Genomic DNA, 21,980 nt, shown 5'->3' with positions numbered 1-21,980 from the left:
TATTAAGAATCAATTTATTCATATTTACTGTGCATCAAAACAACATATTAACATATTATTGCCTTATGTTCTCTGTTTCGCCCTAGAATTTTTTTTTATACTTCCCGTTTCCTGTTCTGTCAGCCATCTTTGTAGTCATTTTGTAGTTTTTCATGTCTATTAGTTCCCTGATTGCTCCCAGACGTGTCGTGTTACCTTTGTTAGTCCTTGTGTTTCCTTTATTCCTTATCAGTAATTGTTTAGTGTTTCACATGGATTTCTATTTTCCTGGTTGTAGTTATGTTTGTATTTCTAATAAACCCCTGGACTTAGATCATATCATCTTCGCCTGCATTCCTTGCTCATAATGATTTGTGAAGGATAAAGTGACATAAGACTGGAGTGATGACTTCTGAAAATTCGAGTTTGTTATAAATCACATTTCAAAATCTAAAATGGGAAAACAGTTATTGAGTTGAACCAAGGGTAAATTTATATAAGTTACGATGTACAGTTGACAACATTGTCAAACCAATCCCAAAAATAACTAAAAAGTGTATTATGCATGCCAGGAGTTGACGCTTTGTCAAGAAACACCCCACGAACACGTAATACGCATGCGTGAACATGTAATGCGCATGAAGTCACCGTTGACACAAATTCATGTCTTTGTTGTTTACATGGAGATGGTAAATGAGATGGTACATCGTTTTCATTGTTGAAACTTGTAAACTTGTCAGACGCCCCAAAACGCTGTTGTTGTGTAAAAATGGCCAAAACGCATAAAACGTTTTATGTTTTCAGTTGAAAATGGTGTAAACATTCCCTAAAACTGGATCATTCTGATTGGTAAACAAATCATGCAAGAAAGATTCAGTCACAAATTAGACATCACAACAACTGTTGATGAACACGCTAACTCCTGCTACAGACTGTGATTTCAGCAATCCTACACACAGACAAAAGGTGTGAAAATTGTACCCTCAGGGGTAGACATCTTTGTACCTTTTTTACTCTTACAAGGTACATATTAGTACCTTAGAATGCAAATACTAATCCCTATTTCAGACTGCATGATTTTCAAACTCATCGGGTCACTGCTCTTTTCACACTGCATGACTATCTGCGGTAGCATTCAGTCACTGCTGTGTTCACACTGACCGATGGATTGGCGACAGAGGGGTTCACTGCGTGACTGCACAAGAGAAAGAAACGCCGACAACTCGCTCTCTCTGGTGCGCAAACTACGTTTCCCAACTAAACACACGTAAACAACGCGTCAGACCAGAGTTCTTGCGAGAGACTTGTTGTTAAAAATGATAAACTGCAGAAAGTTTGCTCCAAATTGTCTGTGCGCTGATTTGTGGAGAAAAAGAACAAATATTATGGCGGAGGAAATTGTTGGAAAGACAGAGGGTGCAAGGATTGTGTTCTGTAAAGAGAGTTTGAGGTCAATAAATTATCTTACTCTGCTACGGCTGGACATGCAAATATTGGGACTTTATTTGTGTTTGATAGAATTGTAAAAATATCTATTAAAATACTGATATTCAGTCTAGAACTCCTCCCTGGACCTCCCGCTGCCCAGTATCTCACCCTTTCATTGGCTGTCGGTCATCGCCGATGTAGGCCTAATTATCAGTCAGAACATTTCACACAGCAGGAGTTTGAATCACAGACAGGTCCAGATATTTAGCATGCCTAAACTCATCAGCGATCCTCTCTGATCGCGTCTTTGATCCTTCACACTGCGTGATTGTCACTCACGTGCACCAATTAGCCTGTGATTTCGGGGCATTTGTCAGCGATTTTGCGAAACCTGTCGGCGAGTCAAAATCGGGGCTAAAATCGGGCAGTGTGAACTCAGCATTAGGATACTGCTATGAAACTTTTTGTGGTAAAAAAGGTACAAATATTCCTTTTAAGTGTACTGCCCCAGCAACAAAGCGTTGTAGCCTACCCCTAAAGGTACAAATTTAACTCCTTTTTTATCTGTTAGATTGATTACATTATGTTGTACTCTGTACAACATGGATCTAATAAACTAGTGGTAATAAAGCAGAGCAAGATGAATTGCATTTTGGCCATTGTGGTTTATATATGTGCTGAAAAAAAAGAGGAAGAAGCGAAAGAGGAGAATATGAATGCGGTCATAGCTCGGGAAAAGAGGCCACCTTGGCATGCCAACTTTGCAAATGGAGCTTGAGGTAAGTGGTTTTAAGTTTTAGCGGCATGTCACATTGATCAATATGCCATTTTATATTACACTTTTATTTGCTTGTCAGTGGAGGCAGATCATAGTAAAATCATGATGTTAAATCATGCTAAATTTCTGACATTGTCAGAAAATTATCACAGGCTATCTTTGGTCATAAGACCGTGACAACAGCTATCTTTGAACCTGAAAATAAATCTACAGTTTTCATTTACTTTCATTAGCTATATGGATAAGAGTGACCAGGATGCTCTTCAAAAAATCCCCTGTAATGTTCCAAAGAAGACAGAAAGTCATAAATGTATCACGTTTCATTATTAGGTGAACTATCCCTAAATAAAAATTAAAGTGGGTTCAAATTCAAAAGGATGCAGAGAATAAACTGGTGTTGTGCTTCCTGTGAGGCCTCTAGAATCCAAATGTGAAGATGCTACGCTCCTCTGAAGCTTTTCAAGAAACGAGTGACCTGTGTGGTTGCCAGCTCATAAATCAGAACCTCATAAATGTTGAATATTGCAATGCTTATGGCAGAGAGTTATGAGACCAGGGTCTCCAGTTCAAATCCCCAAAGCGTTTCATCCACAGCTCTGTCCACAGCTGATGCACTAGTCCCAGCCTTTGTGGACAGTATTCACGGAAGCTGTCAATTCCAAGTGCAGGTAAATATGTGTGGCGATGTATTTTAACATTTTGTCATGAATAATTGAATGGTTAGAAGTTAAAAGTTTGACCCACCATCTATCTCCACATCACATTCATATTTAGACAGTGCTTTTCACCATTTAATTCATTTATAACTGTGCTCTGATGTGAACTACACTGGCGCACAAGTAAGGGATAATGTACACCCAGCCGGTTTTTATCGCAGAATAAACCCCGACACAGTAATCAGGACCCCGACGTGAAGTGGAGGGGTCTTGCATCACTCTGAAGGGGTTTATTCTGCGATAACAACCGGCTGGGTGTACATTATACCACTTATTACATGGCTACTAGTCTTAAATAAATAATTATTAGACACAAAATATTGTCTTGAGATTAAATATTTTATTAGCTCTTATGCAAAGCTTCCGCGAAGAAAAACGGTTCCAACCTGCTTTAAGCCTTTATCTATTGCTGAAGATTTGCCATATCTTGCTAAATGTTGAAAATGAATGCTGAAAGGGTTAGTTCACCCATGTCATATTGTTATATGAGCGGTACATTATTACACGGCTCTGTGAAATACTTGATTCTGATTGGTCAATCACGCATTCCAGCGGTACGTTATTTCCAGATAACAACCGCTCATACGGGTACTACGAGTTATCTTGACCGGTACTACTAATATGCTTAACGCTGGCGCCATCTTGTGGCTTAAACAGCCGTGGGTTACAATGGAAGACTTCAAGGCAGGTTTCCTTTATAACATTTTTAATATAGATCTTTTTCTTACACAAACGCATGGATTCGAATCAGAAGGCTCTATTAACCCATCGGAGTCATGTGGAGCACGTTATTTGAGGGACAGCTGCATTTTTTATGGACTTCAAACACAACTACAACAACTGCTTGGATTAACGTTAGCCTGGACTTTTTAAATATAACTCAGATTGTATTTGTCTGAAAGAAGAATGTCATATACACCTATAATGACTTGAGGGTGAGTAAATCATAGGCATCGTTTCATTTTTGGGTGAACTAACCCTTTCAGCATTCATTTTCAACATTTAGCAAGATATGGCAAATCTTCAGCAATAGATAAAGGCTTAAAGCAGGTTGGAACTGTTTTCCTTCGCGGAAGCTTTGTGTAAGAGCTAATAAAATATTTAATCTCAAGACAATATTTTGTGTCTAATAATTATTTATTTGAGATTAGTAGCCGTGTAATAAGCGATATAATGTACACCCAGCCGGTTGTTATCGCAGAATAAACCCCTTCAGAGTGATGCAAGACCCCTCCACTTCACGTCGGTGTCCTGATCACTCTGTCGGGGTTTATTCTGCGATAAAAACCGGCTGGGTGTACAATATCCCTTACTTAACGACCTCCACTTATTAAGGATTAATCATCATGTTACAAACATGTTTTGTGAGTGTACATTTGAGTTCACATTTTTTGTTTAATATAAAAATGAATTATCTATTTTGATTTATAAGTGATTACTCCCTGATATATATAAAATATTTATTTTATTTTTTTAAAGAATTAAACGTGGCTGTTAAACACAAGGGCAGTGCAGAACAGCTTATGTTGTTCTGTGGTCAGTCACTTCAGCAGAAAGGGAACCGTAAGGTCAATGGCCATTGATTTGCTTCCCCCACCCACCTTGTAAGCTGCAGCTGTGTCTGATACTAAGCATCACTGGCGTCTAACACTGAACCATAGCATCACTCTGTTATGAGAACAATCAGCAAACACACCAGGGTGACCGGGGCTAGTTGTCACAAGGGGGAGGGGGGTGGAATTAATTACAATTAATTACATTAATTGTAATTAATTCAATTACAATTACACAAATGTGTAACAAAAACTTGGTGATTTTTCATAAATGTTTAAAATGTTATAAATGTACACAATTATAGGAATATATTGCTATATAAATACACTACTACAAAAGTTTGGGTTGGTAAGATTTAAAGGATTAGTTCACTTCAAAATAAAAATTTCCTGATAATTTACTCACCCCATCTCATCCAGATGTTCATGTCTTTCTTTCTTCAGTCTAAAAGAAAATACATTTTTTAAGGAAAACATTTTAGGATTTTTAAGGAAAACATTTTAGGATTTTTCTCAATGCAACTGACTTCCATTGCAACCAAAATGTTGAAGGTCCAAATCATTGCAGTTTCAAAGCACTTTGAAGGGCTTCAGAGGCTCTGCACAATCCCAGATGAGGAAGAGGGTTTTGTCTAGTGAAATGATCGTTCATTTAAAAAAATTTTTTAAATGAATATACTTAATATTGCTCATCTTACGCTGTTCTGCGCTTGGTGGATAACATTGTTATTTTGATTTTTTGTTTTTTTGTTTTGTTACAATAACTATTTTCGTTGCATTGTAACATTATTGTACAGCCATTGTGGTGAGATGGGCTGAATCGATGTTTTTAGTGCCTTTATGGGTCTTGTGAGTGGGAATGTACCGAATGCCAATGGAGGCCTATCTGAAGCCTTTCTCAGCCATCAGCTTTCAACAAAAATATCTTCATTTGTGTTCCGAAGATGAACGAAGGTCTTACGGGTGTCCAACGACATGAGGGTGAGTAATTAATGATATAATTTTTATTTTTGGGTGAACTAACCCTTTAAGAAACATCATCAATGTTAAAAACACTGCTAAATATTTTGACAGTACGATAATTCAAAACAACAGCTTTTATTTGAACATTATGTATTTGCTGTCTCTTGTCACTTTTCAATTCAATACATCATGGTTGAATAAAATATAAATAAAAATATAAAATACTGACGAACCATTTAATGGTTCAATTGTGACAACTTACCCCATATAGGCCTGGTTTCACAGACAGGACTTAGACTAAGGCTAAGCCATTAGACCTTTGTTCAGTTTTTCAGACATTTAAGTGACTTTTATAAACATGCCTTAGAAAAAAAACATTATTGGTGTGCATCTTGAGACAAAACAAAGAATTTGAGATATTTTAAGATATGTCAGTGCAAGTTGCTTAAAGTTAAAGGTGGGGTAAGTGTTATTTCAGAACTGCTTTATAAAAGTGTCTCTGTCAAGTACCAAAACAAACTTATAACCAATCAGCAGTAAAGGCGGGCGTACACAGTGCGATTTTTGCTGTTGCACGAACTCGCAGACTTTTTATTTTTTATTTGATGCGATTATCAAGTGAATCGTAGCGTAGCATCACGACCTCACGAGTGTCACACAGTGTACGCCCGCCTTAAGGGGCGTGTCTACTAATGATGGTGAGAAGAGAGCGGTCAGTGCACGTCATTATTCAAAAGACACGACACACAGGACGGATATTAGCCGAGCAACGACAGAAAGAGAGAGATGGCAGATAAAAACAAATGTGGAACATGTCTATAGAACAAAAGAAGGCTTACGATCAGGCAAGAAGTTTCACTATTCCAGCGCTGGAGAGAACTTAAGGAACCTAAGTCCTGCAATCGGCCACAGAGGTTGCGTTATCTCTTCTCGATAGGCGAGTAACATTGATTTTGTTTTGTTTCACAGAACTAATACATGCTGGTTTATGCTTGAATATGCTCGTGTGCAAGCATTTGCAATCGTATCGTCGCTCACTTCAGCGATGATAAAGACCCATTCATTTCCACATCCTATAAACCACTGTCTGTTTCAAGCGGAAGCTTGCAGTGTGCCCGAAAAATAAGATAATATTCTCATATGTTTGTTTCCTTTGGTTCCTCTTTTAGCGATAGATATAACCGTCTAATCTTGTAATTTATTCGTTATTTGGACTGTCATGCTCGTGCTATCGAGTTTTGTGTTTTTGGGATGGAAGGGATAACTTTTTCATTAAACATTCAACCTGGATTATCATAGTAAAAACATTGCTTTAACTTATTGATGACAACGTACCTTCGGCCGGCTGGCACACCACATTCCACCATAAAGACGTTGCCTGCATTGAGTACATATGTGTGGGGCGGAGCTATCAAAATAGGAGACCCTTTTGCGGTATGGGCGTGTTTGTTTTGGTGATTTGAAATATCAACATTGGTTACCAAAAAGCACTTACCCTACCTTTTAAACAGCTCAAACATGCATTTAAGTCTGATACAGCTTAGCCTTGTCTGTGAAACCGGGGGAAAGTGTAATTGAAATGAAATTTTCCTGGACAACAACGGTTTCATACCGTTTTTTAAATATTTTTATTTTATTTTAGGGTATGTGCCATATTGAATATTGACTTTCAAAAATAAACCTACCCTAAGAAATATTCACAGAAGTAAGTGTGACAACTATCCCTGGTCTATCCTATAAAATGAGACAATGGAATCACTAATGATGTAGGCTACTTGAATCAGAAGATTCTTTCACATTTAATTTCATATCCATGAACAAACTGAAGTGATGACATCTTAATACCCTGCACTAAACCATCCCTTTTTCCTAATAACAAGAAAAAAATGCAATAAAATGAGAGAGATATTTTTTCCATAGCATCCTCTAAGCCAGGGTTTTACCAGCACTAAAATCAACACGTTAGTGCAAGAATCTACCTCTGCTCTTGGCAATCGATAGTAAAATTCCTCATTCTGTGCTCGGGTAAGTAAATGGAATTGAAAGTGGGGCAGAGGGTATTAATGCAGAGGGAGGAATATCCATTTTATCACGTCCTCCCTGCAGGCCCTGTTGATAAAAATGACAGCGGGAGCGCATTACTAATTCCACCACTGTCACAGCCCATAGTCACTTACCTTGCAAATGAAGTGCGGTAATAACACCTGCCTGACGGTCAGAACACAGGCTATATACTCTCAGTAATACAGCCTAATGTTGAAATGGATCCAGGAACGCACAGACCTAGACCTGCAAAGACAGCCATGTACAGTAAAACACATCAGTACCATTTGCAAGGGTCTTTCAAACCTAAAGTCATGTGAATGCATATTTGCTCTCAACAAATCTGAAAACAGTTGTTGCTTGAGCCAATTATCTTAAAATGTTTGAAATTGCTCATCTTTTTTTGGCCTTGTAATGGGAATCATATACATTACTGAATCGTAGATATGAGACAAGCTTATTCAGTTACTCAAAACAAATGAGCATGTGCAATGTCTTTGATGTTCAAATGAAAAGTACGCATTTAACTACTTTGTTTTACTGGCGCCCCCTCTTGTTAGTTCCCTGTAAGTTGTTGAAAATGAGAGGCGAAATGCATCACTTGACAAATAAATCATTTATGAGCCAGTGATTTATTGCCCAGCAAAAATAATGGCATCCATTACTGATAAATCATATTTGCTAACACATATTAACGTGGTAAAATTACTAAATGAAAGGTCTATTACTGAATTTGCATGAACATGCACCTTATATCATGCATGCGAAATTTATGACCAAAAGGGCTATTGACATATGACTTGAATTTTGCAAATGATAGTTTACCATGCAACAAAGAAGCAACCCCCACTCCTATGAATTAAACATGCCTTAAAAAGCGGAACATTTAATTGGATCTGAAAGCCAATTTTGAAGCCCTTTTATCTCCACATTTAATGAATTAGATTTTGTTCCCACAGTAATGGAATTATTTCATCTATATTTGATTACAAATCAGTTGGCAAACAAATACAGAAATTCTTGAAAAATACAACACTTTGTTTTTGTTTGAGGTGAGGCACTTTCACGTTCTGAATCCACTGAACTTCAATTAAAACTTAAAGGGAACAATACTCTCAGGGAAATTCTGTTATTATATGAATCTGAATCATTTGAATTGAACGATAACATAATTAATATTGTTTCATCCATATATTATCAGATTTTTATGTGAAATTACACACAGACTCCTCCATAACAGCAAATATTGACAGATTATTGAGTCTTCCTGTGAGCTGCAAAGCAGACAACCAGATCAATGAATCAATGAGTTAAAATCAAAAACTATCAATGAGCAAATCATTCAAAATTATGTTCAATGACTCGGTAGATCTAGTTCATGAATCATACTACTCAAGTCAACTCCCTGACTTAAAGGTGCCCTAGAATGAACAATTGAATTAACCTTGCCATAGTTTAATAACAAGAGTTCAGTATTTGGACATCACATACAGTGAGTCTCAAACACCATTGCCTCCTCCTTCATAATTATGCAAATCTCTTTTGTGAAAAACACCTGTAACCTCTTATCCCTGTGCTTATAGTACTGTAGGTAGCGAAACTACTGTAGTAAATGTGAACACGAGATATGGCCCTGGGTCTGGTTCAAAAAATAAAACTAATAAAACGACTAACTTCAGTGTTGAGTTTCTTTTTTATAACTATTTGTTTTAAACAAAGCTTATTAGCGGTGCCTCCGTTTAGTAGTAATTCTAAGTTTACTTTCTATTATCCCACTAGGAATGTGACCTTTAAATTACGCTTGTAACTTCAAATAACACGACAAAATGTGATTGGAAGAAATTATATACACTTTACTGAAATAAACAAGAGATATAGTGTTCAGTAGAGGGAAATAACTTGTTGTAAATAGACAAAAGAGTTTAACAATATACAATACAAAATAAACCAGTTCCAATATGAACCCTATATTCAACTGACAAAAGGTCAATGTAACTGCAGTAGAATGTCAGTATAGCAAGTGGGCCCACACACACACACACACCGGTCTCACATTCACTCAGTCATAATAACCAAAAATGTGTTGCAGGCCTGTGACGTTGCTTGAGAGTGTGGTGGCCAAAAAACAAACTGGCCGCTTCACTTTAAAAACAAACACAAAAAATAGTGTACCGGCTTTGTAGTTTGAAATTCAGTTGCAACGAACGTCAGGCACAACTGTACTGGATGGCAAGTTCAGGCAGATGGCAGATAACAGTTCAGCATGGAATCCAGTGAAGAATATCACGAATCATCAGCAGGAATAGACGAGGAGGTTATCCCGGTCAATAAACAAATGACTAATGAAACAACTGTCCGTTTCCTTCAGACCAGTAGATAAGCATCCCAGCAGAGCACAACGATTTGTCATCCATAACACTGGGTGTACTTTATCACATTTTTTAGTGAACTAACACAGTTTGCAAGTTCTTTTCACCCTTTTTTTCCTCCTCAGCTTCAAGTGCTGCGCACATCTCCTAAGCCCCACCCACTCGTGAAAAGTAAACACAGGGAAAATACCCAATCAGAAAATAGTCAAATAAAGATGAGCAGGTATTTTAATGCATGCCAGTTAGTGTGTATGAGCACATATACATTTTAGCAGCCTGTATTTCTATATGCATATGAATAAAATTCCCTCTTGGCTACACACCACAGAAAAGCATCTCATCATAACGAGGATATAGCGAGGGTAGCGAAAACGGCAGATCATGAAAATAAATGTTATGTTCCAGTGCAGGGGATGTGAGGACTTTTCGTTTGCTCGGCCCATTTCACCATGGACAGTTTTTCTAACCTGGGACAATATCAATCAGGATTAGCTCAGCGTCCGGTACTGAAAAAAGGGCAGATTCTAACCATATTCCTGCAAGAAGAAAGTAATGATTTTATCCACTTCTTGACTGTCGAACCCATTTCTGATTAAATTGAAAGTAAGACGACATTAACAATAATATCCCCTGTGTTGTCTAGATCCAACGCGAATGCAAGATGGTAGTACAGTAACAATTGTAAACTCCAAGTAGCACACATAACAGTTTGTCAAATGACAAAGGTTAATATTTTTCCTGCCAGTGTTGTCATTTAATACAACGGTAGATACGCATGTCGATCCCTTTTGACGGATTGAAATCTAAATTGGCCTAAATTTCAGCATCAACACATAACTCAGAAGCTAACTACGTTTACTACTACTGTTTAGTTGCTTACAGATCGCTCACTTGATCCTTGTAGCTAACGTCACCTTTTCCACTGTCTAAGTTGAAACTATAGTCATTTGACAAGGCTTCTAGTCAATTTGTTAAATAAATATACATTTTTGAGAACTGAAGTATGATTATTTTGCAGTGGGTGAGTAGTAAACATGACAATGACTATTTTGAGTGGGTTCTGCATTACTTTGTTTGGCTAAAAAAATCAACTTTTAAATAAGTTGTCAAACTGTAATGTCAAACTGTAATGTTAATGTACAAACAACATATTTTCAAGCTACCCAGTTCAGTTTGTGATTCAAAGTTAAGAAGCTAGCTAACATTTAGTGATGGGAGTCGACTCCAAAAGAGTCGATTCCTCGACTCTTAATAGCCCCAGAGTCGGGGTCGACTCCAGTACAGGAATCGACTCTCGATCCGAAATCGCTATTGTTTACTAAATGTTTACTGAATCTCTCATCTAAAGTGCATGGCAGTTGAGTGCACTATGAGCAAGGACTGAATGAAGTAAAGCGATCCGTGAAGTAATACACTAACGTAGGCCTAATAGACCGCATCAGAGAGCTGTTGTATAAACTTTGTCACACACATTTATTTGACTGCTTACTTCGCAATAGAAAACAATCACAGCGACTTTAGTTTTTAATTATAGGGTTCCTCCATGCTAGCTTTAGTTTAATTGATGGTAGGATATATATTTTTGCAATAAATATAGATTTGGTTTTTCCATGGTTAACCATGTGTTCATTAAACTAAACATAAATCATAAAAATATCAAGAAGAAACGCATCAATAGTGTGCCTTCTTAGTCAAGTTAGTATCTTTAGCACCTTTTAAGACAATTATCATGTTTAGCGCCATCACTCAACAACATCTTTTTTCGTGACTTTTCCCGTGTAAAATGATGTATTGGCAATAGATACGCTTATAGCCACGAAAGTCATCACTAAATTTGACTAATTTGGATGGCCACGTTAAAAGTGTGCAGTTTTAATAAGAGGATTTTACAACTTTGTGTTGGGGGACGTAATTTAAGTGTTTAACAACAGCAATTTTGTCTGATTTCTAACCCTGTTTTGATGTAAAGTAAACGGAGTGGTGGAGTCGGAGTCGACTCCAAAAAAACTGGAATCGAACACCCCTACTATCATTGTCATGAATGATTTAGATGTGTTGTCATTGAGCCATGCATTGAGCTCATGAGATCAGTGAGTCCATTTATGAAATTTCCTCACTACTAAATATTCTACAGTCAACTATTAGTGGTATTATAGCAATGTGGAAGCATTTGGGAACAACAGCAACTCAGACACAAATTGGTAGGCCATGTATAATCACAGAGTGGGGTCAGCGTATGCTTAAGCGCAGTGTGGAGACGTCAACAACTTTCGGCAGAATCAATCGCTACAGACCTCCAAACTTTGTGTGACCTTCAGATTAGCTCAAGGACAATGTATAGAGAGCTTCATGGAATGGGTTTCCATGGCTGAGAAGCTGCATCCAAGCCTTATATCACCTAGTGCAATGCAAAGTGTCAAATGCAGTCGTGTAAAGCACGCCACCAGAATCTAGAGAAGTGGAGACGTGTTCTCTGGAGTGACATATCATGCTTCTCTGTCTGGCATTCCAATGGACACGTCTAGGTTCGGTTGCTGCCTGAAGAACGCTACTTGCCTGACTGCATTGTGCCAAGTGTAAAGTTTGGTGGAGGGGGGTTATGGTGTGGAGTTGTTTTTCAGAGGTTGGGCTTGGCCCCTTAGTTCCAGTGAAAGGAATTCTTAATGCTTCAGTATATCAAGACATTTTAGAAAATGCCATGCTCCCAACTTTATGGGAACAGTTTAGGGATGGCCCTTTCCTGTTCCAACATGAATGCGCACCACTGCACAAAGCGAGGTGCATAAAGACATGGATAAGCGTGTTTAGTGTGGAGGAACTTGACTGGTCTGCTGGTCTGCACAGAGTCCTGACCTCAACCAGATTGAACACCTTTGGGATGATTTAGTGCAGAGACTGCGAGCCAGGCCCTTCCCATCCAACATCAGTGCCTGACCTCACAAATGTGCTTTTAGAAGAATGGTCAAACATTCCCATAAACACACTCATAAACCTTGTAGAAAGTGTTCCCATAAGATTTGAAGCTGTTAGCTATAGGGTGGGCCAACTCCATATTAAATGCTACGGATTAAGAATGTCATTAAAATCATTAAAGATGTCATTAAAGTTCATGTGCAGATAAAGGCCGGTGTCCCAAAAAAATTAGCAATATATTGTTCTTTTGTGTTCAGCAGAAGAAAAAAAATGGAACAACTTGAGGGGGTGTAAGTGATGACAGAATTTTCATATTTGGGTGAACTAGTATCCCTTTAAATTATCACAAGTCACACAAAGCCACAATGAACATCTTTTGGACTTATAGTTATATGGGCTAATTTTATGATATTTTTTCCCCATTTGGGAGCTTAAATGATTAAAATAGTATTTAATAATTTAATTAACAACACTTCTTGTTGAGTAACTGATGCCAGAATGTGTGTGCGTGTGTCCTTGTTTATATTACATTGAAATGTCCCCATAAGGATAGTAAAACCTGAGATCACCAACATTGCCCTTTTTTCCATTACGTCTATGAAGAGTAACAAAGATAGTAAACCAGACGTGTCTGTCTGTCTGTCTGCGTGTGTGTGTGTGTGTGTGTGTGTGTGTGTGTGTGTGTGTGTGTGTGTGTGTGTGTGTGTGTGTGTGTGGACATCTTTTCATGAAACATGAGGACACAAATGTGTATAATGACATGGGTATGACATAGGTATTACAAGAGGGTGAAATATAAGGAAATTGGCCATGTCCCCACTTTTCATAATGTTTATAAATCATACAGGATGAGTTTTTTTTGAGAAAGTAAAAATATAGAATGCTTCCTGTGAAAGGTAGGTTTAGGGGCAGGGGCAGTGTAGGGGGATAGAAAACACGGTTTGTACAGTATAAAAATCATTACGCCTATGAAATGTTCCCACATTTCACAAAAATAATAATAATGTGTGTGCGTGTGTGTGTGTGTGTACAAGGAATAAGTGAGGACTGGATGCATTGATAACGGGGTGCTTCTTACAAAATGATTCAGGAGTTAACTGTGATCTTGTGGAATAAAAACTGATATGATTGTTTGAGTGTTTGTACACAAAACAGAGTTTGACACAGTCCTGACCTGGTTGAATAAAGATGGCTTAATCCCTGACAGCTGATGGAATCATTTTTGTTCAATCCTCTGCCTCTGATTAGCCCGGAGATAATCGGACACAGGTAAGTGACAGACGACCGGAGGTGGCAGTCTGTGTGATAACAACAGCCTCACTTCAGATAAGAGAACAGACTGATGCAATTGAGCTAAAGCTCTGGTTTTAGTTCTTCCAGCTGTAAGCCAATCAGCAGCCTTTACGTTCTTGACGGAGGACACAAAACATGCTCTTAGATCAGTCCGTTACAAAATCAGTCAGCACAGAGTCCAATCACGCCACCGCTCAGCAATCTGTTCAACAAATTGTGGGGCCTCATCCAGGGAATCAAATTTGTCATTCTGGTTGGACCACCAGAGCCTGTTTCTCAGTCCATCCCTGCTTCTTTTAGTAAAGTGAACATCTGCTGGCCTGCTGAAGCCACGACTCCTCAGTCACTCCCTCTCTCCGCATGAAAACAACAGGGACGTGCGAGCGGAGGGAGCCAGGAGAATCCTTTACAGTGCAGATGCTGCCAGTCCACCGCATGCTGCGATCTCATTCACACTGTTTTCCTGCACAATCAAGTGGGTGAGAGGCACACAAAAACACACCTCTATTTTCAACACTGCACAAGGAAAGGCTTGGAATGGAAAAATGTCTGTCTGAAGAAAAGAACTAAATAAGATGCATGATTGAAAGATATCCTCTCAGACATTCATTATAAAACAGAGAGAGAGGGAGAGAAAGATAAAGAGTGAAATGATCCGTTGACCAGGAGCATTGGAGCTCCTATGTAGCAACACTAGCATATGAAGCTACTTGGAATGAGAGACGTGACAGGGTCTTTGGGGGATATTCGAGTTGTTTTCTTCATGCCTCATGATTTTTTTTTCTTTGTGATTGGGAAGAATCGCAGCCTGAGCCGAGCTTGGGATTCAGCACACGATTAAAATTCTACCAACCCTGCATGGCCTCTGAAGCAAATCATTTGCCAGGTCCTGAGGGGGTTAAAGGCAACACATTTTACATATTAGTATCTATCAGCTGACACAATGCAAGGCTAGTGATGCCGACACAACAGACTGCTGCTTAAAACAACAGCAGCAAACATACAACACAAGTCGCTAAATCTTGTCCAAATTAAATACATATTTAGCCCTTAAAGGCACAGTTCACGTAAAATGTTTGCACATCCTGTCACAGAAATGAAATCCATTTGTAAATGAAATTAAAATTAGTGACTAATTGTAGATGCCCACTTGCCTACTAGGTGAAAAACAGTAGGCTATGTGAAAAGAGTTGTTATATTAATATTTATAAAACAGTTGGCAAAAAGTACATGGATGACCAACTTCAACTGCCAAGACTCCTAAATATGCATCTGATGGACATTTTACTTTCCCATTAGGCCACGGGAGAGTTGTCAATGGCAGTAAAACAACACAACTGACACTGACAGTCACTGACAATGACACCATGGTGGATGTATGTCGGAATTCAATTCATATTATACACAGTCCTACTACTTAGAATTACATGATTGTTTCGTCAATCATTATTACATATTCAGGGTCTTTAGCGACCCAAATCTATGTCTAACATCTGTACGGATCTATATCTGATGGATCTCTACCTATCGTGATAAAATAAAACACTCCTGATATTAGAGAAACAATTACAGAAGAATAAAATAAAACATATTTTGTTACCTTCTGCAGCTTGAAAGTGTTCAGCTTGAGCAGATGTTTTATATCTTTATCACTGTCCTCATCAGAGCTCAATTCCCAGTACATTCAGCATCTGGCTTATATTCGCTATCTCAAACATATTCTCAAAAGCATCATTTTCAGAATCAATATTTTGATCACTGACAGCTTCTTCACCTGATCCACCAAGTGACAATGGGCGCGTTTTGCACGCTCTTAAGTCGATTAAGCCCAAAAAGCCGACAATGAACATGGTCACGTAAACCCGTTTTCTTTTATCGGAATAAGGTCATAAACGGCTTAAGCAAACCAGTCGGGACAGGTAGTTTTTTGCCTCTTACCCTGATTTCGCACTACATGCAAACCGATTAACCTGCTTTCTGTCGGCTTATTGAAGTGCGCATGAAATAAGGACATACATCACAAACGCAGACTATTTTAAGACCCAGATTGTAAAGATGTGTTCTCATCTCATGCAGCAGAAGTAGAAGAGGTTCAGTCAAAACGCTGCATCTGTATGAGAGAATATGGTAATATGAGCCGCAAATCTTCCACTGACACGATGCACACTTTATTTAAAATCACAACTGATGCAAATTAGCCTAACATTTGCAATACTCCGGGTCAATACGGACATTATCATTTTCGTCGTCACAACAAGGAAACAACCCGATTTATTAATTTAAGTCATGTAAACACGGTTTACTTGCAATGTCAGTTTACTGGTTTGCATGTAAACAGGGAAAAATGGTTATTTCAATAAGCTGATATTTGTGAGTAATCACCTTACTGGTGTGCATGTATACGTGCTCAGTGACCCTAATATTTGATGATGTTCTTTGCAGTAAATCACTGAGTCATTTCAAATTTTGCTGATGATACTTCCTATTCTTTTATTATCTGCTTGTATTAACTGAAGCGTCACTTTATCAATGTGTCTTATTCATTGCCAGCTTATTTAAAAAAAAGTCAATTGCTCTTATTCAGTCATCAAAGATTGAATTATTGTTGTGCAGAAAGAAATAGTATATACACTGTTACACACCTCAGCGTAAGCAACCCTATACATTTTGTTTAAAAAAAATAATGTATGTACAAAAAATAAATGGGAAAAGAGGCATTCTTTTATAATAATTATTAAAATATGTTCATGGAAAGAACCATGCATTATGGTTCAAAACAACATTTATTATTATTATGAAAAAGATGTCTGCTTACAGCATAAATAATTTCTGATTAATTATGTAAATCATTAATTTAATTTAACAGGCCTTCAAATTGAATGGCTTTACAACAAGTTACAACAGATCAAAGGATACCAATTAATTATTCAGTGCTGATATTTCCATCAAATCCACTTCATCTCATTTTAGGTGCTGCACATGTGAATATAAATCTCTTTTCTCACTTTAAAACGTGTAACTTTTCCGTCCACTAGAGGGTGTCTGTTTAAAACAAGGGTGTAGCTTGATGACGCCAAGTTTGAGCTCAGAATCTTGGGACATGTGCGTCTCAATCAGCTTCCTATAGTTCAGTAGTGAGGGCACTGATGAGGGATTCAGCCCATTGCCTTATGTCCTAACCAGTGCCCTGACTATAGTGGACTAGCGATCTGTTTGAGACGCGCCCTAGGTCTTCACCTCACAGCCAGTGGAAAAGAATCGGGATAGGACTTAAATCGGGATAGGACGGGATAGGGCAGAAATCATGTTCATGGATGTGGTTGTTAACTTTATACTGTAGTATGAAGCAGGATAGACTGTTGTGGAGCTGAGCAAGGCCCCTGGAGTAGAGGTTAGATCGGGCTCAAAACATCGAGCCCAGCCCGGCCCGACACATTAACTGTATTTATGAGCCCGAGCCCGATTTAAACCCGACCATTGTTCAATACGTGGGCGTTTTGACGAGAACGAGCCTGTAATGAGCAAAGCACAGCGAAGCGGACTGATGAGGCTCATGATAAAACTACATTTAGTTTTCAGTTTTCTCCACAGTGACAGTACAGCCGAATAACATGTTTCATGTTTAACACTTTGAAGCTGCTTTGAAACAATAGTCATTGTAAAAGCACTAATAGGCTATGAATAAAGTTGACTTGACTCCGCTCAATAATCCGCAGGCGCACGCTCATGATCCGCTCACCGGTAAACTGATGTTTGCTCAAATCCAGCTCAGACATTTATCTGTAGCTTACTTTGTTGTTGCCATTAAACAATGTGTTTTTTCCTTCATATTTATGTTTAAATATTATAATATTATTTTTACATATTTCATCTGATTATGATGAGTGAAAAGATGCGAGTGCGTCAGAAATGATTTTGGTGGTTATATTTAGTTTAATATTAATTTTGTTTTGTAGAAAGCATTTATTTCGTTTTGTTTAAATTGTATCTTAATTTAAAAAAAGGTTTCTTAGGCCAATTGCCTGGATTTAATAAATAAAAAGCAAATAGCAGACTATAATCGTGAGGTGAAGTCGTGGGAGTGATTGCTTTCATTGCTCATGAACTAGAGCGCGCGTCTCATAAATAAACCGAAACTCAGCAGGATATACTTGCCTCACAGACATGAGAAATATGCTTATAGAAAGCTTGAAATGACCGCTTTTAAACGAAACGATTCGAAGATATTTAATTAAGCAAAGTGCAGTGTTCACGCGAGCAGCTCTTGACACAGAGCGTTTCTGTTTATAATGCTGTGCTCCATCACTGCTCGAGCTGTGAGTTTAACACGCATTTTTACACTAATCCTGACTTGTGCAACTTTGTAGCCTACACATTTGTTTCTTAGTTGTTGTATTAGTTCTTACTTTGCTAAATATGTATATATAATTTCTGATAATAGCATAGCTTTCTGCCCACCCAATTAGACTAGTAAAGTAGGCTAATGATTAAAAAAACAAACGCTTGATATCACGGGCCCGGCCCTACCCGACCCGAGGATAGTGCAGGGAAATCTCAGCTCGACCCGGCCCGTGGGTCGGTTCGGGTCGGGCTCGGGCAGAGAATCTAAACTCTACCCTGGAGCGATTGTTGCCGAACACTCGGCTCGCGAGCAACGGGACTTATATTATGACGTAACAGTCACTGGCACGATTTCCATTTTTCCTGTCATGAGTATGAGGTAATGCAGCTCTGTTTATCATATTAGATACATTTAAGTGTGTTTAAAATGATGTTATGACATTACTCTGTGCGTTCACTCAGCGGCTGCTGTGACACTTGTTGTACACACTTCTAAGAGTAAAGCGTTTCTGCAAAATAAATCAGGAAACCGAGGGTAATGCAGAGATGACGCAATTGAAAGGACTCCCTCAGACGTCCCACTTCCTTGGTTAAATAGCAATTTTCTTACAATTTACAAATAGTTGGAAACATTTGGGGTATCGTAATAACGCAACTGAACAAAATATATGTAACAGTGGCCTAGTCATTTAGTTACAAACTTACATAGTTTGCACCTTTAATTTCATAAGTCTCAAATTGTATCAGGAAGATGTTTGTCAAGGCATTGTTTACTTTAACATGAGGTAGCATGGTAATCACCACTACAAATTCTCAATGGTGAGAGACCATTACAAGCTAAGCCATGTGTTGAAGCATCAAAACCTGGAATGGACTTTGTGTCCTGTTTGAAGAGGTGGTGCTAAATTTAGGATGACATCTCATTGGACTTTCTGGACAGATACCAACACACGCACTTCAACAAATCTAAAAACATTGACATTGACTCACTCCTTGGCTAGGGGATGTCCCTGATCTGTAAAAAAAAGGTACAGCAGCAAAACATTCGTCTCAGTTTCTCTTTCTATCCACAGAAGCCCCTGGAGAAGGGCAGGCACAGCCCCACCATCTGCTAACTGAGTCTGAAAGAGCCAGAATGGCTGCCAGGACCCAGATGCCAGAACTGGGCAGCATGAAATCCATGCATGATAAACCTGCAACTGTACCTATTACCTCTTCCACACTATTCAATTTGTGATGCTTGGAGCAAGAATAATAGTGTCAGAAGACCATAAGGACCTAATTGGTGCATATATCAATAGAATGTCAGATATGTATTCACTTAAACAACATGGAGGCAACAGAAAAGGGCTGTACCACATGTATAAAGTGTATTCTCGTTTATAGACATCTACCAATGTTTTTTATGGGAATACCAGACAGGAGATCATCATGGTCCAGTCTATAAATTAGTCAGAAACCTTTGGATAATGCCAAATGTGGATCTCAAATTCAAATATCAGTCAGAAGGGATGGTTTTAAAGCTAAAGGGCACATCCCCATCTTCCATTGGCTAAATAAAAAGATAGTCTCGCCCCAAACTAATGCTATAGAGTTATAAGCAATGAAGCAAACTACCAGCAATGAGGTGAATCACAACATTACCAGAAGTGGAAAGAGTAACAAAATATTCTACTCGAGTAAAAGTACAGTTACTTCAATGTCTAAAAATTTACTCAAGAGTAAAAAGTAACTCATTTAAAATGTAAAAGTTACTTAGTTACTTTTTTTAAACTCTCCCCTGTAGGGTTGTGATTAGAATGAGATTTTCACGATATGACAACTATCTCAGAAAACATCAAAAAACAATTATTGTACCTATTATTAAATGATGGTTATTATAACTAGTTAAAATGATCTTTGAATGAAGATGATTGTTTGTTTTTTTGGGGGTTTTTTTTGGTTGAACAAATGCTTTATTATAACAAACTTAACCATTTGTTTATTTTGTTTATTAAAATTTCAATAAAACATGTCTAATAAACTAAATTCAATAAATTATTATGAATTAGAACTTATTTTTATCATTGATTCGTTATGTTTAAATGTTTAAGAATAGAGTCCTGTAAGTAGTAGACGGAGCAGAGCATTCACAGAGACAGAACAAGCAGATCATATATTCATATAGCAATGTTTTGTGCTTTAATATTCCCAGACCATGTCGCGATTTGATTTGTTTCTGGGCCTACAACTCTACTTTCGAGTTTTTCGTTCATCCACCAGTTTGCGTGTATTACGTGAATTCTACCTTGTAATGTAAAGTTAATGTTTATGACTGGATTCCGGGATTCCCTCTGCGTCACAGAAATCAATCGGCCTTAAGTTATAAACATACCTTTATCTGCACAGAGGGATGTGTTCCCGAACATGTTCTATGTGTTTCTTCATTTGCATCCACATTTTGTGCAAATTTGATATCCTCCAGGACAACACCACGTTATTTTTTTCTATATCCAAAGTATTTACATACTAGTCAGGGGTTAACGATGGCGTTTTGCTTTCACCTGGGTCTGCGTCACTGACGTCTGTCTTGTTCGTCTCCATCTGACATTTGCGCGCTCGTTCTCTGGATCTCTCCTGCGCCCCGCGCCCTCTATTCAATATAGTCATTTCCGGATCGCGTTTTTTTTCCTCCCCTCTTTGCATTAATGATTTATTTTTTACTCAGTAACGGATGTGGTTTAAAATGTAGCGAAGTACAATACTTCAATCAAAATGTACTAAAGTAAAAGTAAAATTACATTTATTTTAAACTACTTAAAAAAGTAGAAGTACACAGAAAAACTACTCAATTACAGTAACGCGAGTAAATGTAAATGTAATTCGTTACTTTCCACCTCTGAACATTACAAACTTTGTTTTGCAAAAAAAAATTTTTTTTAAATTTGACAAAAAGGCAAGACAGCTTTAGGGAAACTGCAATATCATGAAACATTAAATCTATTAATTTAAAGATAGCATACGGAAACAAAACTTTTTTACTTGTATTGCAAAATATGCATTTTATGCATGCATATATTTAAGTCATTGGAGAGCATTGGGAAACTGAATCTACATGTACATTTGCAGTGCTGATGAAGAGTGGGCTGGGGCTAAAGAGTCATGCCATGATTCTCTGATTGGAGGAATTTTCTCTGCAGAATATTTTTTCCCAACAGGAATTCCACTCTTTAACGTCATTATTTTAGTTAAAAATAATGCGGGCAGATGGCTTCAACAAAAGCATATACCATCGATTAACAACCTTGTAGCTCACAGTGGGTATGCCTTTAAAGGTTTATAAGTTATAGTTCAAAATAGTTCAAAGGAAAAAAGGTTTTTACTTCCAGAACCAGACTGTTGCACTCTATTGATTGAACCAGTCTTGCCGTGCTGGACTGATCGAACCTGACACGGCAACAAATCAAAAGAGAGCATTTTAAAAAAGAGAGATTTTTTAGAAAGCAGACAGCAGATCTTTGCAGAGATGTTCTATCCAATTAGGGCCATCTCTCCTCTTGTCCCTCTCTACTCCCCCCTTTATCCTCTATCCTTTCTTTCTGTCTTGTCTTCGCCCTCTGTGCAC

The 21,980-nt window shown here is 38.0% G+C and overlaps 1 long non-coding RNA gene across 1 annotated transcript in view; it reads right to left on the bottom strand.

The window, feature by feature from the left end:
• Positions 1-20,974, bottom strand: part of LOC137044616 (uncharacterized) — a 47,686-nt gene extending 26,712 nt beyond the window's left edge. The window contains exons 1-2 of the long non-coding RNA XR_010898619.1: positions 20,751-20,974; positions 7,595-7,706 (exon numbers count right to left, since the gene is read on the bottom strand). This is a non-coding gene — a long non-coding RNA (uncharacterized lncRNA). The remainder of the gene's footprint in view (positions 1-7,594; positions 7,707-20,750) is intronic.
• Positions 20,975-21,980: the final 1,006 nt, after the last annotated feature.

This window comes from Pseudorasbora parva, chromosome 17 (genome assembly GCF_024679245.1).
Source record: "Pseudorasbora parva isolate DD20220531a chromosome 17, ASM2467924v1, whole genome shotgun sequence".
Classification (NCBI taxonomy): Eukaryota; Metazoa; Chordata; class Actinopteri; order Cypriniformes; family Gobionidae; genus Pseudorasbora; species Pseudorasbora parva.
The sequence above is the reverse complement of the archived record's forward strand: the minus strand, read 5'-3'. Positions and strand labels throughout refer to the sequence as shown.